This window comes from Sciurus carolinensis, chromosome 2 (assembly GCF_902686445.1).
Source record: "Sciurus carolinensis chromosome 2, mSciCar1.2, whole genome shotgun sequence".
Lineage (NCBI taxonomy): Eukaryota > Metazoa > Chordata > Mammalia > Rodentia > Sciuridae > Sciurus > Sciurus carolinensis.
In genome coordinates, this window is record NC_062214.1 from 102,411,255 (window position 1) to 102,438,564 (window position 27,310).

A 27,310-nucleotide genomic window follows, 5' to 3' on the forward strand; every position below is an offset into this window, starting at 1 on the left:
TGCCAACTTATATTTCTGTTATTGGTATCAACTTCAGGCAGAAGGAATTCCTTCTTGTGATGACTTTGCGTGGAAGTTAGCAACATGGGTATCTTAAGTTGATGTGCAGAAACTTTTTAAAACAATTCTCTTTGAAAGCTCAGAGAAGCATATAGTTTTGTCCTTTACAATTAGATTCTTTGTACTTATACTGCAGTGTGACAATTGTTAAAATGTGTTTGTGGCTTTAAGTTTACAGAACTTGGATAAGTAACTGTAATATGTAATTTGTGTTGGCTGTGCCTGGATGCATTTGCAGTTTTAAGTGCACTGCAGTCTCCTTTATATGAAGGGGAATTAAAATGAAAAGCAACAAGGCAGTAACAACTGTATTGCAAGAGGCAGTTAAGTTTTTGTAGCGGTTCCTCAGGATTTTTCAAATCTAGTTGCTGTGTGCTTTGAGGTTGACGTCTTCTGAGTTCCGTCTTTGCATAAACGAAGGGTCCAGAGGCACTGAAGAGCTTGTCATTTTGACTGACTTGATAAACCATCTGGTCAAAGGAACAATTGTAAGATTTGAAACATACTATGAAATATTCTAAATAGTGTGGTCATAGAAGATAAGCCAAATCATTCTACAATGTTGGAATTGCTTACTTTGGAGAAATGCACACACAGGAATGAATGGTCTCAATATAAATCAGGGCATCAGCATGAGACTCCCCAGCAGTGAAAACTTCCCAGGAAAAGAATAGTTTTAATTTCATGAACAATAATTTCTATCTTAATCTTTATTTAGCACCTAAAAATCCTTGACAAACTTGATGGCTCTTTTCCTTCAAACCTTAGACTGGAGTCAGGATTGGGGTTGGGTGGAGCAACAGCTGGTTGGTCCACTGGCAAAAACAGTCCTGCTGTTTTGAGGGGGATCAATGCTGCAAATGGATCCATTGACTTTGGATGCCTTCATTCCTGAATTAAAATGATCAGATGAGAAATTGATCAATGACCATATAATTGGTCTTTTGGCAGAAATGTCTTAACCCTCCTAAGTCACACCTGGGATAATGTAATCTTTCTGGGGTAAAAGGGAAGCAGGAGAAAAATCTGGAGCAGGTGATCTGGGCAAGGTCCTTTACCAGTGCAGGGCAATTTACAGTGTGCAGTTCTGTTTAATCCTCACAACTATCCAAATGTATCAGTGTCTCCACTGTATACACGTGTAAGTAAGCCAGGTTCAGCAGTTTGCCAAGATGTTACCTAAGTAGTGAATGGTGAAGTTGGGGTTTGACTCCCAGGCCTGTGCATTTTCCTTGTACCACAGTGGCATAAGGGACTTTCTTAACCTGACACTGAAATAGTCTTTATGGTCTTAGTAAAGCAAAAGCTCTAAGTTGTTGGACTGTAGGTGGAGATTCAGGCATCTTTTCATGGAAGACATTCCTTTTGGAGTGAATCTGGGTCCTGCGTTTTCGAAGGCTGCCATGGGCCACAGGCTGCAGGAGGGCACTTGGCCTGTAGCAGTGGTGACCACAGGGTGTGTCACCTTTCCTTGTCCTTATGCACATCCCAAGTAAAGTGGGTAGGACTCTTTGAGATACTCTTTCTGTGAGAACAGTCTGAGACAGGCCAGGACCATGAGAGTTAGGGGCTCCACAGGCAGAGAGGGAGTTAAACCAAGATCCAGAAGGGGTCAGGTGACATGATACTAAGTGAAAGTGGAGGAGGAGGAGAAGAGTGGGAGCTGGGGGTGCGAAATGATTAAAAAAGAAGAGTGTTCTCCCAAGGACGTTGCTTCAAACTTACAAGACTAAGGTTTCCCGTTCCCTCTGGCTAATGGTGTTGCCCCCTTTTCAAATATCCCTGAAGGAAGGGGCTCACTCTCAGGTTTACTTAACAAAACTTTCCTGATATTGTGAAGGAGTGAGGGTCAGGGGAGCTATGACTAACCCCGGAACAAAACCCTCTGTGCTTCTATATTTCTTTTGATCCTTACGTCAGTCAACTCAGTGACCTGAAGGGTTTTGCTGAAAGACAGGTGGTTCATGTAGACATGGTGCTTGAACTCCAGTCTTGACTGGAAACCTTGCATCTCTTTCCACCAATGAGAAAATTCAATGGCATTTATAAACAAAAAGCAATTCGGAGATGTAACATGGATCCAGAAAGGTTTGGGGTTGGAGGTGGCCTACCTTGAGCTTGGCATGACCTGCTGCACCTGAGTCCATTCCCAGAAGAGGGACTCACATTTCCAAAAGGTGTAGGACATACTTTTTGGAAAAATTTCTTTTCCCAATTCCTCCCTGCTGAGGGATCCCCCTGGGTGATTCCTCTAATCATAAGTCAGATGGCTGATGGGCAGATTAGGAAGTTTGAAATGAATGCCCATGCGCGGGTTCCATTTTTGTACAAAAATTAACAACCCTTGTGCAAAAGTGTCCAAATATTCTTTATGCTTCTACTTCCCTAGGATTCTTGTCTCTAGTCAAACATGCTCACCCTGAGTTCCTGCCTGATTCATGGTGTAATGACATGTGTGGCTGTCGCATTGACACCACATACCTACCATGGACAGTAGGTGCCATATCCCCCTCCCTAGATCATGCACACCAAGTCTTCTTTCATCTGACAATTCTGGGAGGAAGAAGAGGGTCACATAACAAATTTCATTTCTTAAAAAGCATACCATTCTTAAATGGGGGCCGACTCGGAGCCTGCTTAATTTGGACTTTTCATTTTGGAGGAGGAATGGCTGAGCTAATTTTCTTGTCTGTGCAGTTACTCAAAGTGATGAGAGAGCTCAGTTCTTTTGACTCCCAGTCCAGTGCTCTTTCTTCTATATCATAATAGTTATTATTACTAAGAAGAAGGTGAGAGTACAAATTGTTACGCTTATTTTGCAGATAGATAAATTGAGGGCTTAATTAATGGATGACTGTCATTCAAAAATATATAAAAATATTAAATCAATAAAAGTGATTTAAATCTATGAAAGCTCTCCAGGATTAATAATTTTTATTTTCCCTGATGAATGCAAATATGCAGAGTTTAATATTAAAATGAACACATCAGAGAACCCAAAGGTATTGATAGCTCAGCCCTTTGGCCACATGGTTTCTCCTCTGTAGGAAAAATGAGGAAGGAGAGGGGAAAATGATCCAGACCATTATGAAACATACTGTTCAAACTGATTATACACTCATGGAATCCCGAAGAAGACAAATTGGTGTACATCATGTGATATTTAAATAGTGACAGCCAAGCCCCACACTAAGAATAACAAAGGGCACTTAAGCAGTAGTGCCAGTGGATGGATCCTTCTCCTGCTGGACCAGGTTAAAAAATTTTTTTTCCTGTAGATAATTACAACTCCCGTACTTAAGACTGATAGTGCCACAGAGAAGCATCTAACAAAAATACCTTGTTGCAGAGGAGCAATTATGGAACTTGACAATTGTTAAAAATGCAATGGGAAGCTGTGAACTCATAGGCATTGAGTTCTCTGGGTCAAGTTCTGTGCTAGGACCCTTACATTAGATTTTCTTATTTACTATTCTAAATCCATGATGTCAGTGTTCTGAGCACTGTTTTCTAGACAAGAAAGCTCAAATTCTTCTGCACTTAAAGAACTTGCCCAAGGGGGCAGCACCACAAAGTGTTGTTGTTTATTGAACAACAACACTGTTCAAATGATGCAGTGAGTACTGGAATAGATGCTGGTGATATGCTGCTAATTAAGACATGGTCCTTGTCTTGAAGAAGCTCACAGCCTAATGCTACTTATTCCCAGTGAATGGGGGAACTTTTGCTCTTCAGGGTTTCTGTTTAATAGCAAACAAGGTACTTGCAAAGTAAATTCTAGGAGATTTGAAGATTGGAAAGGCTAGAGAAGAAATACAGGACTGGAGTTTAAAATGAGGGGAAAAATAAAAGATAGGCAGAAAATTGGTATTGAGAGCATGTAGAATAAAATGGTCAAAAGCTTAGAGGAGAGAGTAGTCAGATCACTTAAAAGGACCAGCAAACCTTGGGTTTCTTCTTTTGGCTGCGGGAATTTTGCACGGGGGTGGGGATGATATAAACGATGAGCTTTGTGATACATGACACTGAGAGAAAACCCTAAGGACAAGACAAAGCAGTTTGGATTTAGTGGATGGAAAATGTGGAGCCCAGTACAACATCTACTAATGCAAGCTCCTGGTTTTATAATATCACCAGTGACACCTGTGATGAAAAGAGTACTGAGGAAAAGATTTTTGTCCATGGAGATGGAGGGAGATGATATAAACAAAGAAATCAGGCTTTTGAAATCCTTGAACTAATCCAGAGTGGCAATAGTCACTAATCCAGAGAAAACAATGGGCTAGATTTGGTGAATAGATGGAGGAAGAAAGAAAACAAAAAGAATGGTGGTATTCCTGAAAGGAAAGACAGATTTGGGGAATGGCTACCTGTTTAGTGGAGGTTAAATGTTAACTTGGGTTTGGTAATGGTTTCATAAGAAACCAGAATGAATATACAAACTTTTAAGTGTCAATAAGCCAATTATAAAATTATGCCAAGCTTTTTGTCCACAAGGTTTAGATTTTGTATATGTGCCCTTCCAAGTGGGACCATTCCTTGGAAATGTTAAATATGTCCCCCAAACTACAAATCAAGACACACTGGGTCTAAGAAAAGATTTGTGCTCTTCTGAGGGTGGAGGAGAAGGGAGCAGTCTGGAACGGCTGAAGCATGAGAATTTCCAAGCTATGGTGTAATGATTTCATGGGTTCAACAGGGCTATACTGGAAAGCCAGGAAGCCTGGTGACCAGACCTTCAGCCAGCTGAAGACATGGTGAGAATAGTCCTGAAGATTCCTGCAGGTGCTTGAAGAAGCATCCCTAAGGATGGGTGCAGAGAGCGGCAAAGCAGAAAACCTCAGACTGCAGACTGGGGGACCTGAGTGATTGAGAGGAGTCCTCTCACAGCATCTCAAGAGGAGACAGAAAAAGTGACCAGACTCTCTGAAGATGAACCAGAAGCAAAATGGGTCACATAGTTCCAAGGAGATGTTCTCTGCAAAGGCTGCAGAGGAATGAAAAAATGCTTAGATTTGCAAACAGTTCATCAGATAGGGTGAGAGAGAGGTCACTGATAGCCTCAGAAAGCAATCTGGATGGAAGAGGAAGCTGGGAAACCAGACTGGTTGGCAGGCATCCTGGGAGTGAACAAGCACGGGACAGTTGGCTTAAAGACTGAGCCTCAGCAGAGACCTATTTTGGAATCTGTTGCCTGTGTGGTCAGTTTGAGGTGGGAGGAAAGAGCATGAACTTTGGAGTCAGACAGATGGATTTTAATCCTTCCTCAGAGAGAAACCAGCAGTGAGATATATTCAAGAGTTTTAACCTCTATTTCCTCATCTTTAAAATGGAGCTACTTCTATTATCACACAAAGTTGGTTTTTTTTTTTTATGTTTGTTTGGGGTTTTTTATTTTTAAAGACTAAAATGAGATAAAATGCCTATGAAATATGGGGAGGTACTCAGTAAATTCCAACTCCCCAGAACTGTGGTTTGTTAATCTGTGTCACTTGAAGATTTGGAGTTCTTCAGAAACTTCTGGAAGCTATTTTTCAAGATGAGGGGGTTCCAGTCAGGAAGATGGATGCTAATAGGGAACTGTGGCTACCTATGCCCTACTCTTCCCAAAGTCTTGGGATCCATGAGAATTTTTCAGAGGGGTGAGGGGGAGGGGAAGAGACAAAACTGGGACTAGTAATTTAGCAAGGTTTCAAAATTCAGGGTTACTATACAATATTCAATTGTATCCTCATGTACTGGCAGCAATCAATTGGAAAATATGAAATAAAAACAATTCCAATATAGCAGTATCCAAACAAAAAATACTTAGCAGTAAATCCTAAGGAAGCTTCCAGACACTAGCACAGGTATGTAACCTGTGAAGGAGGAGAAGGAAAAAGAATTGTGTGGAAAGGGCTTCAGACCATAGTGTAGTTCTGCTGCCAGCAACCAGAATCCCCAAGCCAAAACTGCAGGTTGGAAGAGTCCTGCATTGCCTAGAATGGGCTACACCAGAATATAAAAATAAACTCTCAAATGTCAATAAGACCAATAAGCCAGATTTTTTTTTAAATGAGCAAAAGGTGAAAGGTTTGATCAGACACTTCACAAAAGAAGATATATGAATGACCTATAAGCTCATTTAAAAACACTTTATCTCATTAGTTATTAAGGAAATGCAAAGTAAGACCACAATCAGACATGTCCAGAATGGCTCAGATTCAGAGACTAGCACATGCCAAGTGTTGTGAGATTGTGGAGTGACTGGAACCCTATATACTGCTGGTGGGAACACAGTGGAACCTCGGAAGATAATTTGGCAGTTTCTTAAAAAGTTAAACATATACCTACTGTATAACAGTCATCCCATTCTTAAATTTTTACCCAAATGAAGCATATGTCCACTCAAAGATCTGTACACATAGTATCCCTATTTGAAACATCCAGGCCTGGAAAACAAATGAAATGTCTCCTAAAAAGTGAATGGGTAAATGGTGGTATATGCTATACAATAAGGTAGCACCTCACAGTATTAAGGATGGATTATTGATATGAATAACATGAATATATTTCAAAAGCCATATACTTGAGTAAAAGAAGCCACACAAAGTGTAGACTGTATATTACACCAATACAGAATTCTAGGAAGTGCAAGCTCTTTAAATGGTGACAGGATGCAGACCTGTGATGGTCTAGGGTAATGGAGGTTGAATGTCATCTCAGTTTTGGTGATGATTTCACAAGTTGTGATATATATGTGTCAAAACTCATAAAAGAGTACACTTTAAATATTTGAGGTTTATTGTATGTCAATTATGCCTCAATCAAGTGGTTTCAATGGGATGGGAGGAGATGAAGTCTGAGGTCACAGACGAAATCCTCCCATATAGTTGAAAGATTTGAAGAGTGCCCTAGAAGAAAACCCAGGGAAAAGTGAGTCTGGTGCTTTCTGCCCTATTTATCTACTTAGTATTTGTCATTCCCTGGTCCGAGGAAGAGGTGAAGGCCAGGGCAGTGGCTAGTGCCAACAGGCACTATAGAGTGCTCTAGCCAGCTCTCCTTGGGTCCACATAGGAAGGGCAATTCCCCAGAAGGACGGGACAGGAGAGCAGGCAGGGCTGGCCTCCAGGGTGAGGGGCCGATGCAATCACATAGAGTCTGGAGCTCAGAATGGGTATTGCTCATGGTTTAATGATCCACAGGTGCCACATTGAAATTTTTAATTTTATCTCTAAGTTCATATTTTGTGTAAGTCCAATGGGATAGTGGATGCTCAAAGCCAGGTTGCTTTCCTGCTTCTTCCCGGGACGGTTTCTTTGCTGCCAGCTATTACTCTACTGCTCTGCCCAGGCAGTCACTGGGGTCCAGACACGGGGAGGATCAGAGCTGTGCGCACAGCTGTGGGACTGAGTCCCTGGGTGGGGGTCACTTGACAGAGTTGCATTTTCCCTACAGGCATTTGTGAAACCAAGGAGCACAGCATTAAATAGCAAATAATAATTACAGGTGACAAGTAAAGAGAAAGACTGCAGAAGAAAAGGAAAGGCTTTTCCCCTGGTCTTTGAATGAAAGGATCCACATTTCCTTTTTTCGTTGGGTGTCATAAATTCTGTGGGTCGCCTGGCAGCAGGACAGCCTGCTTAAGATGAGCCCAAGCATTCCCAGTGTGGGATGCCTACAGTGCTCTAGTGCCCCAGCTATGTGTGACTGTAAGTAGAAGGGCTGAAAGCTTCCGACACCCTCAAGGGAAAGATTTGGCTCAATTCACCCTGCCCAGCAAAGACAGACCCTTGTAATGAAGAATCTGGAATGTAGAGCAGTCTTATTCTCCAGGTCGAGAAGTGTGTGGGATAGAGCCTCCCCACTTGATTCCCTCTCCAGGATGGAATAAGGGTGAAGGTCCCAATTTGATGTTTTGAAAAAAGTAACCATGACAATAGCCAACTCCACAGAGAGAGTAGCAAAATGCATAAAGCTCACTTTCAGTGCCTTGCCCTTCCTTCCAGTACGAAAGTGCCTGGTCAATGACCCAGCAGCAATGAAAGCACAAAGAGAAGATGAGACCTAGGAACCTTCCCACACGCCCTCCTTAGATTGGTGGTACCACCTTGATTTGTCAGTTCTTTGCCCCCAGCTTCCTCTATATAGTCCAGGTCAGCTTGAGAAAACTTGTCCTAAAAGGGCAAGAGCAGGTATGACCTTTTTCAGGAAGGATACTCTGCAAATCTATTAAACTTATATGATTTGCAAGTAGAAATAAACTTGGAAAGTTCCATTAAAAATGTCAGAACCTGATAGAAATTTTGTGCTAATCCTTGAGTCCAAGGGTTGAAAATGACTCACAGGAGATTATCCACATCCATCTGGGTGGCGAGGTAGGTGCTGCTCCTTCTGCCACGTGGGAGGACTCCCACCCGGTCTTTCTTGTGGGTAGGATGAAGTGACCTAATCTTCAGGGGCACTGGCTAGGAAGAGAGGCAGGCAGCCTGGGTTCCAAACTCTGTCACTAATTAGCTTTGAGACCTTTGGCACATGGCTAGACCTCTGAGGATATGCCAGTGTTTGCCCTGCTCTATCCATGTCTGTGCAAGTGCCTTTTAAGGAGAATAATGCACTGGGTGTATAACGTGGCTATGGGGAAATTACACGTATTCCTCTGGGTCTTCTCCCAGCCTGGCAGCTTTTTTGTGAGGTGAACACCAAATCTTTCCTCTGCTGTACTTGGGGTGCACGTGTGACATGTGACATAGACTTGTTTCACCTTTGCACAAAGGAGACCAGTCATTTCCTGCAATTTGGGGGGAAACTAAATTTGCTGTGTACCTTGGGCTGTTGCTGGATTTATCGAGACCGCTGGGCTAGCCTGCATAGCCTGACACGGTGGGCAGTAGGGCACTGGAATGAAGCTTGAGTTGCTAAGAAGGCCAGGCTGGTGACACTCAAAAGAGTCTAATATGCAATGGGGAATGGTTGGCACTAGGTGAGTGGAGACTGCCTGCCTGGTGGAGAGGGAGCAGTCATTGTTTAGGGACAGCTGAATGTTGCTACAAGGGAATGTGAGTCCAGGGCAGCCACATTGTCTACCCCCCCCTTTTTTTTCTCACAAGAGGTCTGAAATATGGACTTGTATTATTTAAAGTATCCAACATTATATAGAATAGCAAAGAAAACAAATTTAAAGCATGGCATAAGCCAAAATGAGACAAGTTAGCAGGTTAAGTGAGTTAATGACAGGAACTCCATTAAGGACTGAGAAATACAGTAGCAGTGCAATCCTTCCCTCCAGTCCCCTCAGACAACCCTGAAAGGAAACGAGGTCCCAGAGGCTCTTTCCCCAGCAACCTACCTCTTGTCTCACCTCTCTTTCTCTCTCCAGCCTGAGGAGATCTCCATTTATCACCCATTCCTTTTCCCCAAGCCATTTTTGTGGCTAATTCTTGCTTACTACTGTAGGGCCTGGATTTTGAAAATCAAAAGCCAGGAAAATATTTTTTTTCTCCTCTGCATTCTGCTTCCCTGAGGCAATGAAATATGCTTGGTTGACATAGTGAGGGAGGAGAAATATGGACATTTATTATTTAAAAGTATCCTAAAGGGTGAGCAGATCAACTTCTTTGTGGTAGAGAGGACATGGAATGCTGGCTGCCCTACCTCTAGCCCCAGGAAAGGTGGAACACTGGCTGGAAGGCTATACTGGGTGGAGGAACAGCACACATATAGTCTGAGGCCTGAATGGCGGCCGTGTGTGGGAAGTTAGGACTAGTTTCTTATAGCTGAGTGGAGTGTTGGGCAAGTGGCAGAGGATGAGGCTGGAAAGGAAGAAGGAATAGGACTTATGAGAAAATGTAATTGGTTCAGAAGCCCGATAACTTATGCATTATTTTTGTGAAGGTAGAGGCCCAATCCCACAACTGTTTTGTGTAATTTATCATTTGTGCACTTTGAAGTGACATAAAAGAATCTTCAAAGAGTTCTTTAGAACTCTGACCTGGAAACCATACCCATCCTAATTTGGTGATGGTCTTGATTTTTATGAAGTATCCAAATAAATGCTGGTTGGACTCACTTGAGGTTATCAAGCAACCCTGACTTCACTGAGAGGGGTACCCCAGCTGTCAGCAAGCCCACTTGCTGTTCTAAGAACTGCTACTACTTTCTGCTTCTCCTCCCCCATTTTTTCTAGCCACATCAAACTGTTCTTCTCCAATGATCCTTCCAGCTCCATCTTTTCACTAAACTCAGGCTAACGCCTGAGGGCCCTGTTTTCCTTCCTGTCCTTTCTGGAGGATAACGCATTTTCTATCACCAATTCCCTGATTTCATTGTTGGGAGCCAGTGCTGGTGTCTTCCAGGCAGCCCCCTGTGCTGCTCCTTGACTGTCTCTCCCTCTTTCATTCTAAAAAGCTAAAATCTCCTTTGAGGCTCACACCATCCATCCATTCATCAGTCTTCCTCCCACTCACTGAAGGCTGGAGTGTCTTTCCCAGGGTTTGGCTCTCCACCCGACTCCTGCCAGCATGCTAAGGAACTAAATGTCCTTGTGGCTGATCCAGCCAATGCCCTGACTGCTCATCCTGTTCCAGGATGGCTGCAACTTTACTGATGTTCATCCCCCTCCCCCTTAGCACACACTTGTGTGGTCACAGCTGGGACCCTATGGTCATCAGAAATGGCACTTCCTTGGAGTCTCGCTCTCACCACCACCTTCCAGCTCAGCTGTCCAAGTACTCTCGCTGCACTAGTTCCAGCCTCGACGACGAGACTTCGAGCCTATGGTCCCTCCATTCTCGACATGTCCATAAACCTCCCTCTATCTTCGTTTCCGTCTGGATCTAGCTCAGAGTCCGTGGTTCTTCCTGTAATGTCCTAAAAATACCACTTACACTTTGTTCCCCTCTCAATAGTCCTTGCCTGGCAAAGGCCCCCAGATTTATTCATGCCTATACCCGAACAATCAGAATTACTGGGGAATATGATACAACTGGACTCCAACTTTGGCATGGCTCTAATTTCATGTTCTCCAAGCTTACCTGAGACCTCAGTGTTTCCCAGCAGTTTTGGCATGCTTTTCTAGAAGCTCACAATCACTTCCTCTTCTTACAGCTTGAATGTTTCCAATGTCTTTAGTCCCAGAAAAGAAGCCTGGGGCAGGGAAAGCTGATCAGTTGCATTTGCACCTGTCCTCTCCTCCTGTCACATTACAGTGGCGCACACGCCCCTCCGCCAGCCAAGGTCAGTGCCCTCCACAGGTGCCCTGTATGGCCCATCCCTTCCCCACCTCGTCAGGGGTCCTGTTCCAGCAGGTACAACCTTCAACCTCTTCCCCACTACTTGATTCTCCCCTTTAGCACTCAAATATGTGCTAGAATGTTCCATTTCAAACAAAGCCAGGCAGCCCTCTGCTATCCCCTATTCTGTCTACTGCTCATTTTCAGTCATTGTTTCTGACAGTCATACATAGGCACTGCTTCCTCATCTCCTTCCCATTGGCCCTCTTATTTCATTACTTTGTAGAAACTGCTCTTGCTGTGGTCACCAAGAGCATCCTTGCTTTAGCCAGTGCCAATGTCCTGCCCTCATCTGACTTGCCCTCCTAGCAGCATTCAATACAGTTAACTACATCTTCCTTTTGAGACACTCTCACCTCTTGCCTCTGGTGATAAAACCTGTGTGTGTGTGTGCATGTGTGTTTAACTTGGTCTTCTTAAGAATTGTTCTAATTGTTCTTCTTAGGGTTTCTTATTGGTTCCTCCTCCTCTTCAATTTCAAATCCTTGAGTTCTTTGGTATTCCCTCTCATACCACGTTCTCCCTTGGCAATTTCAGCTTCTCCATGGCCTTAAATATCATCTCTACGGTGACTGAGGTTAGGTCCCTGGATTAATCTTTTCTGAAATTTTACCTTTAAAATCACAACCTGAAGTACTTATTGGGGTGATTATGTGTTATAGTTTGTGTCTCCTCTAGACTACAAGCTCTGTGGGCAGGTAGGTAGTGTGCTCTTCTATAATTCATTGGGTCAGTATACAAGAGTGACCAGGCTTCAGTATCAACTCCTACTTGGTGGGCTCACCTCTATCTTCGCGGCATTGTATAACACAGTTAGTACAGGTCTCGACAGTCATTTTTTTTCCCTATTTTAATGTGCAACTATCTTTTCTTCATTACAGAACAAAAGTACAAATATTTTCTTTTGCCAGAAATGGAGGAATCCTATACTAATAATAATACTGAAAAAACACTAGCATTTGAGGAGTGAAGGGGGTTTTCACGTTTTCAAGCACAGAAGTGACACTGATGAGCACTGTAGTTTTTGGACCGCTGTCAGCAGTAAACAGGAAGAATTGGTGGAAGGAGAGAACAGGGGTAGGGGACTTTGTTTTGGTTTTGTTCCAGAACAGGGCTGATGAAAGCCTTAGCTCACAGGTGGCATTGAGATTAGGGAGGAAAAGGGAGAGGCCACACTCTCAGAGATATTCAAGTTGAATATGGGGGCAGGTTGGTGAGCAATGAGAGATTGCTCAGAATCTGAAGACCCCAGAATTTCACCCACCATCCCCATCAGTGGACCTCACAGCCATGCTGTTCTCTCTCCCTGAAAGGACCTGGCTCCCCACGCTTCTTTCACTGGAATCCTATTCCCCTTTCATGCCCTCTATGAAGCTGTCCTTGACTGCCACAGGGACAGTGGCTGTCCCTCCTCTTTGCCCCCGCAGTCCTTTGTTCAGATGGCCAGTGTCATGGCCTGCTGTGTGTAACATAAGTGCTCGTGTAGTGGACTATATCAAGGCACTGTGCCATCTGTGATGAAATGGTAATTTCAACTAGAAATGTTGAAGAAAATATCCTGAAAATCCAAAGAAGCATACTTACTGCCTTTATTTCCTTGACATGTAATTAGTTGGCCAAAACCCTGCTCTTTCCTTTGATTTTGGAGTTTATAATCTCTTAATTCCAGAAAAGCCAGAGATACAACCTCTCGGCTTCGAAATGACTCTACATCCTGAAAACCAGGGTAATATCCCTACTCAGAGGGTGACCTTCCCAAGTTATCTGTGTGTGCCTGCTTTAGCACTGTAGTCTTTTAGACAGGACCAGAATGCACATCATAGCATGGTTTAACTCAGATATGCTCTGGGCTGCCTTAAACAGACTTCTTCATATTTAGTGCTGTTCCTCATTTCTTCACAATACTTTTCCGAAGATTTCCCAATATTGACTAAGGCTTCAGCTGTCCTTTAGGATGAATGTTCCTGGGAAGACACTCAAAGTACGTCTGAATTTGTGTCCTATGCCATCACCAGGAGTTCCAGCAGAATCTAAGTGATTCTACCACACCAGAAAGACTGCATCATTGGGAGCAGTTCCTGATTCCTGTTTCCCTTCTTTGATCCCTGTGCTGTTCATTATCTTTTCCAGTGGAGTTATCACATAAAGCCTTGATATTTTTATTTATATTCATGTCTTTCTCCCTAGTTGTATCGTAAGCTTCTTAAAGGCAGAAACAATATTCCCTTACTGTCCTTCCTACCTATCTTTCTCCCCCCAAACATCAGAATCCTCTGCAAAATGCCTTGCACTTAATTGGGGTTTGGGGTTCTAGAAAAGTTAGCAAATGAAAGAGTCCTAAGCATAACTTGGGTCTTTAAATTTTTTTTTCCATAAAATGCATCACTTGTCTTTGCCCACATTGAAAGTCCTCAGCCTCTTCTCTGCCCACTCATGCTGGCTTCCTGTAGCTTCTCTCCATCTGTCTGGCACTTCTCTCTACCTCTGCAGAGTTTTTCAGTCTTCTGCAGCCCAGGCACCTGAACTGTCACTCCCTCTTTGGGCTCATTTTTAGAGATATTGAATCAGGTTAGCTGCAGGGTTGAGAGCACTTTCCATTTGGAGAACTGTGCTAACGTTCCTGGTTTTTCCAGCCTTGAGTGGCTTGTGCCCACTGCTTCCCCACCCCACCCTTTGGCAACTCTATAAGAAAACCTTACAAAGGTTTTCTTGCTTGCCTTGGAGCCAAACAGAGCTATATGCAGTGTCCAGTTCACCCCCAAAATCTCCCTTGAACTGAGGAATTGAACAAAACAGTATGGTTTGTCCCTGGATTCCCTCATTCTATTGTGCTTTCTTTATCATAGTCAAAGGGTTGCACTAATATCCAACTATTTCTAAACATAGTGTAAACTACAAACTGATTGTTGTATGATGAGCACACCATTAAATTTTAAGCAAAAAAAAAAAAAAATCGGGGGGCTTTTGGTGATTACTTGACAGAGGTTCTTAGTGATGACAATCGCAACGAGTCCCAAATCTGCCCAGAACTTACCCACCCTCTAGGTGCTTTCACTACCTATTACCTCCTCTTAACAGCCACTCTGTCCCCTGGATGGTGTGAGGAATGGATCATTAGCCTCATTTTACAGATGTACAATCTGGGGCTGGGAGAAAGATTTGATCTGCCTGAACTGCCACAGCTTGTAAGGGGTGGTAGGAGCAGGGGGCAGTACCGAGCCAACAGCTCCCTAAGCTTTCCCACTTTCTCAAGCTTTTGTCAAATTTGTCGTGAGCACTATTTTTTGCTACAGTTGACTTTGGTTCCTTGGCTATTTAGTCATCCACTTAAGTTGACTCCCCTGTGTTTTGGATTTAAACTCATCAAATTGAATAAATCCAATTTGCATTTTAAAAAGCAAATCACTCATAGTCCTTTCAGATTTTATAAATCTTTGTAACAAGGTCGACAGGCTTTAAATTAGAATTTCAGGCCACGGATCAGTATTGCTGTCTTCCTTTGACAGTTCTTCTGCTGGCTGCAGGCAGACTGGCGTGGGAGAGGGAGATTGGGAGAGAAGTAGAGCGGGGGAAGAGTCTGGGGTAAGGCAACACAGACACTAGGCTGAGGCTCGCTGAAGGAGGCACTTCCAAAGGATATCCTCTCAGAAATGGAGGCTTTTTCTTAATCACAATGTGCAACATTGGCTAATAGGGGCCTGCCAGAAGGGGGCTAGAGGAGAGCTACAGAGATGTTTACAGGAGAGTGAAATCACATGCATAAAAATTAAAGAAGAATCTGGGCTACGTTGGAATAGAAACATGATAGAAGTATCACCAAGAGTATACACCAAGTGCTCAATGTAGTTGTAGACTAGGAAGGAAAGCAAGAGAGAGAGAGAGGTGATGGAAGACTAAGGGGAACCTCACGCTTTGTGGAGAAGGGGCTGTGATTGGAAAGTGTGCAGCCCTGAGGGAGAGGAGGGAAGCAGTCCTATCCACTGGTAGGTAGGGTCCTACCTAGAGCCTGTTCAAGGAGACTTCAGTCCTCTGGGAGTAGGAAGGATGTAAATATAATGTTAAATGGTCACTACCCAGTACAAAGGAGAGAAGAGAGAAGCCGGCAAGAAGCAGCAGAGGATGAGAGCAAGGTTCTGAACTGGACACTGTGGATCTCAGCTCTGCTTTGCCACTCAACAACTGGATGGCCTTGGGCAAGCTGCTTTTACTTTCTGAACTTCCATCATACCACCTACCTCCCAAAGTTGGTATGAGAATTAAATGAGAATCTATCTACAAAGTGCTTAGAGCAGTACCTAGAACAGTGCAGAAAGTAAATGTTCGATAAATGTTAGCTCTTATTATGATCATGCATGAATGTAAATATATGGGTGTGTGTGTACATTTACCCATATGTACACATATGTACACACAAAGACCTGTTGTGATCTGTACATAGCATTAAGATTAATAGATTAAAAGTTCTTATATTCTACATGACACTATTAAAAGTCAGGGAAAGAGGGCTTGACCTTTGTGTGTTGCTGCTGTTTTTACATGGTTTAGTGTTTTGGGATAACATTTGGAGGAAAACATTGCAATGGAAGTGGTGTTGTGTGGGACTATCCTTGGGACCCTGGCTTCAGGCACTTGGAGCACAATGTCCAAGAAGCCAAGGCCTGTTTAGATTCCTCACACTATGGCAGGAAGGTCAATCTCCTGTTGGTTACCAACCCAAGAGTCCCCAGTTTTATGAGCTACACACTTCTTGGAGGTGTTTATGGTTGAGGCCCTGAGGGTCATGGAAGACCCGTTTCTTTACTAAGGGAAATTCCCAATGGCTCTTCTCACCCTTACAGAATCACCTCTCCCTCACCATGCTTTGCATTGTCCCAGATTGGAGGACCAGCAGAGGCCTGCTGTTACTTCCAGTCCTGAAGTACAGTAGTATATTATGACTAGCAGCCCATGTTCTATGCTGGGAGAAATACAAACTCTTGGGCAAATTATATCGTCTTGCTAAGTCACATCTACAAAATGGACTTTAAAGTAAAATCTACCTTCTGGGACTGATTGTGAAGTTTAGATGTAAGTAAGGCAAAAAGCTTGGCACTCAGTTGAAAGTGGCCATTATAATTACTCATGGCAGGAGCCACTCTATTAATGATACTACAGGCAGAGAAAAGTGTGTGTCTGCTGCTACAACCACACTTGTGACTCAAGAGTTAAGTGACCCTAAATTTCTTGCTCAGATTTGGCGCTTTGAGAGTTAGGGGGTTCTATTAATAATGGTGCCAGAATCTGTCTTGGGTGGATCAGCCATGATTCCCTACCCAATGTTCACCTGCTCATCTGACCTCCTTTTTTCAGAACATAGTTCTTAGTGAAATATTTTTCTCTGTCTTGACACCTTTGGTTTTTGAAGGGTAGTACGTTACCAGGAATGTTAGCTCTGTCTTACTGGGAGATGTCTTACTGGGAGATGCCTCCCCAGCATACTTGGGGAGTCAGCATGTGCCAGTCATTGCACTGAGAGTTTGCTGGAAATGAGCTCTAAGATCCTCACCATGATCTTGGGAGCAGGTGTTTCCTCCATCACACAGCTATGGGATCTGAGGCTCAAGGAGGTTAAGTAACTTGCCCAACCAAGGTTACAGATCTATGAAGTGGTATATTTTGGGATTTACCTCATGCCACTTTGAACGCCAAACACTCTACTGACTTTTACTGGATCAGATTGTTTAGAGGTGATCCCAGAATGACTTGTGTGTTGTTCTCTCTCCTGCCCTTCCCCTGCTGTGCTCATGGGCCATGTGAAAAGGGTGTCTTATCTTCCCACATATTCACCAATTCCAAAATGCTCAGTACAGCTGAATAACCATTGGACACCCTGTGATGTTTTTAAAAGTACAGTTTCAGGTGTCCTTGAAAACGAAACGTTGTGTAGTTTTCATAAGATCTAAAAATGTTATCGCTGAGCTATTAGCTGATTTTATCTGTTTCAGATATTCCCAAAGTGGGGGTGGAGAGCAGTACCTCTAGAGCCAATGATTAGCTTACTTGATAAATTATTGATAAGTGTGTAAACACTTCTTCAGGAATGCCCACTTCTGATCCTGCCTTGGTAATACAAATACACCACTTTGTCTACTAAAGTGTTTGTTGGTGGAAAACACTGACTCAAATGGCTGGTTCCATGTGAATGAAACTAGGGCTCCCATAAAATTGGACAAGGATACTCTGAATTCAGGTGAAATGTTTGGACAACTTTATCAGTTGGGTGGGGGCATAATTTTCAGTACAATAGTTTCCATAGTGCCAGAAAATGACAGCTTCCTAGCTTCCTATAGTACTGGTGTGGGTGTGAACAGGGAGCTCTTCAGCAGTCTTATCACTCATCCATCCTTGAAGAGCTTGCCACCTCTAGGGTGCTTGTGCAGAAGTAATCTCATTCCTTAGATCATGTCTGAACATGTGGAAGCTTTCCTCTGCACTCCCTGACTGATTTCTTAGGACCACTGATAACAGCTTCCATGCAGAAATTGAGATCAATAACTGGCAAGTCACAAATTTTGTCTTCACTAACCTTGGGAGACAGAGATAATTGTCATTCTGGGAATTGAGGGCCTCCTACTTGAGCCCAATTCTGAAGAAAGGAATACCAAAAAGCCTCCTGTCCCCACCCCCTCACAAACCCAATGAACTGCAAATGAAGTCTGTTCAAGTACTCTGTTGAGTGAAGATTCCTCTGAGTCACTTTCACTGAGTTTTTATAGAGACAGGCCCCGCTTTGTTTCCCATATCATCGATGTCGATAATGAAAAATGGTGAAAATGTCAATTGAGGCAAGCCCATCTGCATACAGGGCTACCCTCTCTTCATCCCCCAAGGTCAAGAAACCCTGCAGGAATTGACTGCCTAGCTGTTGCAGAGACCTCAAGACACACAGTGCCTGCTCCCTCTGGCTGGAACGCTGCCTGCATAATTAAGGAAGGGGGAACTTTCCTACATGTGGTTAGAGCATCGCCTTCCTTACCATTAGGGTCTTTGTACACACGGATCCCTCTCCCTGGAACAAGTCGCCCCCTTGCCATTCCTTCCTCTGGTACTTCCTCATCTTTAAGACCCTACCTGACAGTCACCTAACTTCATTTAGGGGCTCTAGAAGAAGGTTTCTGTTTCATACTCACACAGGACCCCACAACTCCTTTTGATAAAACTCACTTCACTTTTATAATTGCCAGTTGAAGGCCTGCCTTTACTCCTAGATCATGAGCTCTAGAGACACAGCCTTGTAGCTCATTATTCCTCATGCCCGCCTCCCTCCTGCCATCTAGCATGGTATTTAGCACAGAAGGTCCTTGGGGAAAGGATTGGTTGCTTGGGGGAATGTGTATGTCCATAGGCTGTGGCAGTGAAGCCTTGTGGGAAACCCCTGGGATGCTTGCTGGGGACTAGAGATGGCTTGCTATCTCTCTTTTAAAGAACACTGAATTGTTAACTCTTCCTCCTAACCCCCAGGAGAGTTAAAGTGAGCCTCAGGCAAAATTTTGCCAGTTGCTTATCTGATATCACTTTACAACTTATGGATATGTCATCTAAGTCATATCAAGGGAAGGAAGGTAATTATCATTTCCACTTTACTGGCAAGGGAACTGACAGCTCAGAGTGATACAGTCACTTATACCAAGTTGCACAGTATGGGAAGGGCCATAGAGTGAATTACTCTCCAATATGATACAACTACATTAACAAGATAACACCACATAACTATAACAATACTGATTAAGTCTTATTTCCAGGCTAAATGGTCCAGATCATTCTGAGTTTTTCTCAAACTGTTTCTATCACTTATTAAATATTTACCCATTGCCTCTTTGCAAGTTTATTCTGCTTTGTAGGAATTTTGATTACTTCATTAGAATTCTCATACCTGGCCGTAATCTCTGTCACACCCTTTTCTTGGTAGATGTTGTTATATGTTTGCATTTCTGATTGCTTCTCTTTGTTCTAGCCGGGTCACTGACCTTCGTGGCCTGGCCTGTGTTTGCTCATCTAGACCTTCAGCTGTGTCTCTGTCAATACTCGTCTCCTGCCTCCTCCTCTATTCACCCTATCCAACTCTGTGTCCCTCCTCAGGTGAGGGCTACAGCACCTTCAGACATGAGTTATGGTGCTTTTATTGTCATAGACTCTGGTCTCAGAGCCATGTGACTGAGAGTAACTAGTACATCAGTTATTATGTGGTTGAACAGATTAATCTCCTATGCAACCTGATTGCTTATTTCAATGGTAATACCAAGACATCACCCTTTAGAATTGCTGTCCAAAATCTAAGACACCATGTTTTTAATATCCTCAGTGAACTTCTAGTTCAAATGGTGGACTAAGCACATGCTCCAGCCTTTTTCTCACCCTGAGTCTCTGGAATCAATAGATAGACAATATACTTTTTAATCTATGACAGAATGAAAACAAGATGGAAAGCCCTCCTTGGTGCAGAAATTCTGGAAGCATAAAAACTGATGGAATAAATCTGGTAAAGGAAACAGATCAGAATATACACAAGAGAAGAGTATTTCTACAAAAGTGGGACAATATCCTAGAGGGCTCCACACATGTAAATAGTAGATTATGTGGATTATGAGAGCAGGAAGAACAGCCTGAGGAGCTGGCTCCAGGAGTTCTTGTCCATCTTCCTTCCCCTTACCGAGTAGTAACTGAAATGAGGGTTCTGCCCAAGGAAGCTGTGGGTGTAGGCAGTTGGAGCTAGAAATACAAGATACATCCAAACCTAAAATTCTAACTGCTAAAATACTTAGACCAGTGGTGTGTTCCACTCCTCTTTAGTCTTCTGGAAAACAGACTGGACTACAAACTGCATAAAAACATTCAGCCTGTCCTCCTCTTACCTCAGAAAGTGAACAGACAGAAGCAACCAACTGACTAATAGGGAATCTGAACCACAAGAAGGAGCTCATAATTAAGAATCACCAAACATTTCGTGACTGCCAACATTACAGAAGAGTTTACACCTCAGGAAACGGACTTATGAACCACTCAAAATTGGACTCCAGAATATGTTGACTCAGCATTGGCGACACCAGAAGATATTGTATCCATAAAAATTATCAGAGAAAGGACATTAGTATTTTGATTTTTGAAGTAAAAGTCTGAGTGAATGGGTTGAAAGCCCAGACAAAAAGCAGCTGACAAGGTAGGAAATCCAATTAAAAAATTGTCCCAGAATACAGTACATAGAGAAAAGAGATAGAAAATTTGAAGAAAGCAGGTAAAAAACATGAAGGATGGGTCCATAAGACCAATTTTTAAAAAAAAATCAATACTTGATGATGGAGTGGAGGCTACTTCCAAAGAAATATTAACCAAGAGTTTCCCAAAACTGAAGAGGACTGCCTGACTTCTCAGTAGTATTAAAGAATACATATGGATATCTCAGTGGGGTCAGTTCTTCACCCACTGAAGAAAGACTTGACTTGGAAAGGAGTAAATGGTCATTTGAAACCAAGTATGTGGGAGAAAAAAATGGATGATCAAGCTCAGTCTTTGTTGACAATGAGTTAAACCAGGTAGAAGTTTTTCTAAAAATTTTCAAGGCACATAATTTTGTTCTAAAGATGCCTGCTTCTGCTATTGGCAACCATAAGCAGTTCAACTAGTAGAGTTTGCTGTGTTTTCTCAAAACTTTCTTTAGGTTTCTTGCAGCACAGCATGGAAGTGCATGAACAAATCAGAAGCCAGAGGTGAGGTGAGAAAGCAGCACCTGCCCTGCATCTCTCACGTCATCTGTATCATCTGTGCTGCCTCCTAGAGTTCCACCATAGACACGGATGCCTTCCCACACACGTCCAGCTTCTTCAGTCTCATTCTCCCCAAAGGCTTTACTGTTTCCTACTGCCTGGTGTTTGTAAAGCCCTCTTCTCTACTTACAAGGAAAATCTGAACCACCATTTCAAAGCCAGAACAAATCCCACCTTTCACACAAAACCTGCTTTGACCACATCTCTAAGCTAATATCTCCTTGGACTTGTCAACGGTATCACGTATGTTAGTTTTTGTCTCCTACCAGACTGCAGGCTGCCCTAGAGTGGAGAAAGCACCATACATTTCTTTCATGCCCTCCAAGGACCTGGCTATGGATACCTGTTATGAAAACATTCCCAGGAGAGAGAACAAGTTGAAGGGCATCTCCTGGACACTTTTTGGTGAGACAATTTCCTCTGACTGGGGAGAGGAAAGTGGGTGGATAGAAAATGTGGGGAAATGACACAGAATAAACATGGTGGGTGAGGATGGGCATCAGAGGCAAATGTCAAATATTTTACTATTCTTTTCTAGTCGTCTCAGAATCACTCAATACATCAGTGACAAGAGGGCCATAGAATCACAGAATTGTTGGGAGCTTAGAGCCTATCTGGCTCCCCTGGTCCCATAGCACACAGCTCTTTAGTGACTTTGAGGGCACAACTCAAGTCCAGAGACTATTCCTTTTAGCTATTGCTCAGGACCATCCATTAATAACTTTTCCTTCCTTGGAGACTGAAGACTAATAAAAACTTTTATTGAACTCTTCCTATGTGCCATGCATTCTGGTAAGACCCTAACATGCTCTTAATCTCCTTTTCTCTTCATAGTAACCATATCAAGAAATACTACATGTCCTCCCTTTTGCTGATGAAGAAACTGAGGCAGAGCTGTAGCAGTGAATGCAGTGGTAGAGTCCGCCTGGACCCAGGAAAGCAAATGGCATGGGAAGGGACACAGGAGCATCTAGCTTTGAGATTCCCCTATCAACCTTTTCTCATTCTGCCACCTGCAGTGTGCTTCTCTCAACATGATATCTTGCAATCTAAGATCTGCTCGTGAAGCCATGCCTGACATTCCCAGTCACTTTCTCCTCCCTTCCCGTGGTGGCTTATACCTCTGGTTGAACATTTTTGCCATCTGATTTTTACTATAGTAGTATGGGTGGTGCTGTCTTACCCAAATTAAATCCTGAAGGGTAAGGACCTAATTTTTCTATATTCCTAAAGCCTAGGAGAGTGGCTAGGATGTTGTAGATTAATTCAGTTTGGAGACTGAAGACAGTAGCCTGAACGTGCTTGGGCACACATGAGGTGAGACCTTCTGTAGCAGAAGCCCAGACATCTTGTGTGTCTTGATGTCTACTTCAGGGCTCAAGCACAACCCTGGATGGTGTCAGGTTGAGAAGGTCATGGTCCTCTTCATTGGTTCCATGGGCCAAAGAATCCACCACTTAATCATTGAACCTTCACCTGTAGATTTGGGGTCCAGTTTAAACAGAAAATCCTTTACAGAAATTTAATTCACTTACAACCTGGAAAAAATACTAATTAGTGAAGATGCTTTTGATCTGGAAAGAGTCTCTGGGAACTTGGGCATCTGAGGCAGCAAATGGAGAAAGGAACTGGACTGAGGAGTTTTTCAGTGGAACCCTGTCAATAGGCCTCAAGGGTTCCAGGAACCCAGGGTTATTAGGTTCAGTGTTTTGCATGTGCATTCCTGAATTTTCTCCAGAGATAGTTTACACAAATTTTATAAGAGTCTCAGAATGAGTCTGGGCCTCCAAAGAGAATGAGAAGAGTTAGAGATGGAGACCAAAGTCAGTCATTTGCACCCCAATTTCCCTGAGCTTCTGGCTTAGCTCTGGGCATCTGGGCCTACAGGTATCACCGGCTGACATAAGGCAGGAGTGCAGAAGAGAACGCAGGAAGCTGAAGGGGGCAAAGGACTGGGGGCAGGGGTTGGGGAGTTGACAAAGGTTAAGAATGTTGGGCATCAGAATGAGAGCTACAAGGAGTCATGTGACCCCATGCCCTTACTTTATAGATAAGGAAATAGAGGTCCAGGGAGGCTAAGTAACCCCAACACTTTGGGGCCAGCCAGTGGCTTCCTTGCCAGAGAGTGGCCCTGCTCTAGGACATCTCTGTGGCCTCACAGTTTGTTCACTAAACAATAGATAAGCTCACAAGGAAAGGCCAATAATGCTGCTGCTATCTGACTGTTTGGGTGATAGCTATGGGCCCCTGTGTTACTGGAGCTTGGCATTTGGAATCATAGATAGGATATGGAAAACATTTCTCTGGGCATATGTGCATGTATCATTTTTTGATGAATGCAGGCCTAGAAAGCTTAAGATGCTAACCATTCATTCATCCCCTCACTAACATTTCCTGGGCACTCGTGGTCACCTCTATGGGGGTAACAGACAGGAGCAAGATGTGCATTATGGCCCCAGAGGAACATAAACTGTGGTAGTGGGGAAAAATATCCCACTGCAGAGGCAGCCAGCTGTTCTGAATGGGGAGGTGTTTCTGCCCATAAAACACTTTACCACATCCAGGTAAATGAGAAGTGAGGCTACATGGACCTCAGGGTGATAAATTTTGGACACCAAGGCTTAGGTGTGGCTCTGGATCTTGCCAGAGGTTCCATAACATCTCTGGCATCTGGGCTGTCCTAAAGATTGTTTCTCCACTCAGGGACCTTCCATTGTTGCTACCAAAGTCACAAAATCACACAATTCCATGTGCCATAGATACTTTAAAGTCTGAGGAATGACAACTACCACTACTGGTATGTGGCTCACAAGGCTTCACCTTAACCTGGCCTCAGTGTCCCAAGATAGGGAGAACTCACTGACCCAGCCTGGGTTCAGGAAGCTTGGGAAATGAATGAGATTCCAGGACCAGTTAGCTACAGAACCGAGGCTTTAACTCAGGTCTTCCAACCCCAAATCCTGTTCTTATGATGCTGTCACTTCTGCCTTTCCCCTCTTCAAGTTAAAAGTCAAATTTTTGAAAAAAAAAAAAATGCTGGGTCAGGCAACATGGTAAGTCTTATGAAACTGAATTAAAAAGTGAAGTGGTAGTAAACATCTTAGAGAAATGCTTTTTTTAATGGTAATTTCTACCTCCTCCATGAGACAGGGTCTGATTCCTATTGGGAAAAACTATGATTTGGGTGTTGGGAAGCCCCAGTGCAGCCTGATATGAGGGCCTTTGGAGGGCCTCTGGTTCCAGAATACTACCAAACTTTGTCTTGTGGCCTGAGATGCCTTAAACAATCTAGCTCTAGAAGGCCTGCAAGGCAGTCACAGCCAACAGGGTTTCAGAACAAGCTCTTCTGGGAGACTGCATCTCCTACAGTCCACTGGGACAATCATGGATCATTCCACTGAGGGACAAGAGGCACCACTGGAGTGGCAAATATCGAAGCTGAGGTAAAAAGACACCATGGAAACTCATCCAAACCCCGGGCTTGTTGCTGGTTGGCAGCAAGCTATTGTGAAGACAGGAGTGAGCATTTCCACAAATATGTGACCAGTTCTGCGGTGCCAGGTATGGTGCTGGAAGTCAGGGAACTTCAAAGATGAGTAAGAAAGCCCCAGTCCTGCCTGAGAGGCACCTGAGAGAATTGGATCTGCACATTCAGGTGGAACGTGCTTTTAAGCAGCAGGTATCTTTCACTTACCTCCAGTGGTCTTCCCTGGGCAGTTGGAAGCCTAGGGTTGAGGTCTCCCAGCAGCAGCACCTAGATTTTTCATTCATCCCACACATTGGTTTAATGAGGAACTGCACCAGGAGCTGGAAGTACAGTTGTGGGCAAAGACACTTGCCCTGAAGGTGATTCAAGACAACCATACATCTATTCATCTGGGTTTCCCCTCATTGGTTCCCTTCATCTCTCCCCTGCCCTTGCACAAGAATTTCCCAGGAATCAGAAGCTTTCTGGGAAGAAGGACTAGAGGTTCTAGTGTCAGGACCTCAATGCCAGGGGATGGAGAGCAGATCACAGGAAGTGACCACAGATAAACCTTCCCTGCTTTAAAGTGACCATGGACAATGAAACTTTCTTCCCCAATTCCCATGTTGTAGGTTCCTTTTTAAAGGGAGAGAACTGTACTATTAGAAGATCTCGGCATTTCTTTCCAGTCTGGTACGTTTCCACCGTGTAGAAGTTTGTAGCAGCTCTGCCTGTTCTAGAGAACCGTGGTTCTCCTAGGATGTCCTGGTTTACAGCACCTTCAGTTTGCTCATCCTCCTACCTTTGATCTCTAGAAACAAAACCAAATGCAGCACAATGCTCAGACAAGTTCCTTAATAAATGTTTGTTTAATGAAGCCCTCCACGATTTTGATTTATATAGTGCCTTGGCAGTTGAAAGCAGGAATACTCCAAGACCCATGTCAAAGAGAAAAGGAGGAGGGGGTTTTATAGCAGGTAAGAGATGGCTCAGGGAAGGAGAAGAGGAAGCAGACCTCTCCAGGAAGGCCAGGGAGTAGGTAAGATCAGGAAGAGCAGGAGCCAAGGAGGAGGAGGAACCCAGCAGGTAGGATGTTTGTGGGACTGGGGGGTCAGACCTTGAGTGGAGAGAACCGAGAAATGAGGACAAGGAAGATGAGTTTGGAAGCCTTACAGTAAAGCAGAAGCAAAGAAGGGTTTTTAGCAGGGATGGATAGGATAAAACTTGAGTTTAAAAACAACCTAGCAGCGGTGTGAGGGACAGTAAAAGGGAAGGTCCCAGGGGAAGGGCCTTAGGTTATCACAGGGAACACAAGCTGCACAAAGTTGCATACAGTGCAAACTCGAGCAATAGGTTTGAAGTGAGCAGGTAAAACTGGACACTACTCTAGAAATGGAATACAGCCACAAAGGAGAGACACACAGACACGTGTCTTTGGGCAACTTACCTTCTAGAAAGAAAGGGAACAAAAGGAGGGGTGTGTATTTTAATGAATTAATGACCCATTTTTTTTTTCTAAAAGAATTTGAGAAAATTAAAAATACATCCAACTCTGATAAATATAAATGATTTTTTAAATCTACTTTGCTTGACAATACCCTTTGTTAGATAAAACAATGAGTTTTCTATGCCTGACCTTGTAATGCCACTGAGTCAGCTGATAGACTGCAGCAAAACCTTGCTAAACAAAGGCAGTTGCAGAAAGGGCATGAATGAGTAGGTTCCAGTGGGTGGTTCCTTGCAGGTGATGGCAGTTGATTCACTGAGGCAAGGTTGCAAACACCTGGAGGCTGATTGGACTCATGGGGAGATGTTTTACAGGTCTGGTGGTTTGAGAGGAGGGCTGTGCTCTCTATGTAACGTGACTGTCTGTCCACTACCCTCCACATTCACATCATCTGTGTAGCCCCTGAAGGCATTAGAGTTTGGGGCTGCTGAGAAGGGGCTGAGGGCCCAGTAGATTTTTCACAAGAGACCTTTGAAAACAATTGGATATTAGAGAATTCAAGGTAGGGTAATTTTTGGCAAGAGTCTAGTAGGAAGATAGGAATTTGCCTTCAACTGGCACTGAGAATATACTTTGACCACGAATGAGTAGAGGGTAGAGTTTGGGTCTATTATACAATTTAAGACATGGGGCAGAAGGTAAAGGAAATTCAGGGAAGCACCTTCAGAAAGGGACAAGACATATTTAGGGAATATCACTAGAACTTTGTTACTGGACATGGAAAGGATGGGATAGGAAAGAGGTACAGGTTGGATAGGAAGTAGGGAGAAAGTAGAAAAATACTGAGGTTCTGAAGTTGGAATATAATGGATCATGATGTATAAAAATGTTAGGTTTGGGGAAGTAGCTTTGGGAGAAGTTGACAGATTTAGTTTTAGACCTAACTGTGGAGAGGTGCCACCATCTAAGTGGTGGTGTGCACCAGGAAAGCACTTAGGCTGGGGAGAGCTGAAGGACGAATAAGAACAGGTGTAGAGGAATAAGCAGGAACAATAGAAGAAAAGGAAAAGCTTACCTCGAAAGCCTTAGGAGGACAAACACAAGTAGGAGGAATGATCAAATGACTCCAAATCCACAGAGTGAGATCAAGAAGAGAGAAAGAGGTGAAAAGGTACAGATGGGGCAGTAGAAAGGTCATGTGTCACCTCTGAGAGACAGGTGTGGTGAGGAAGAAGCCAGGAGACAGAGGAAATGGGTCAAAAAGAAA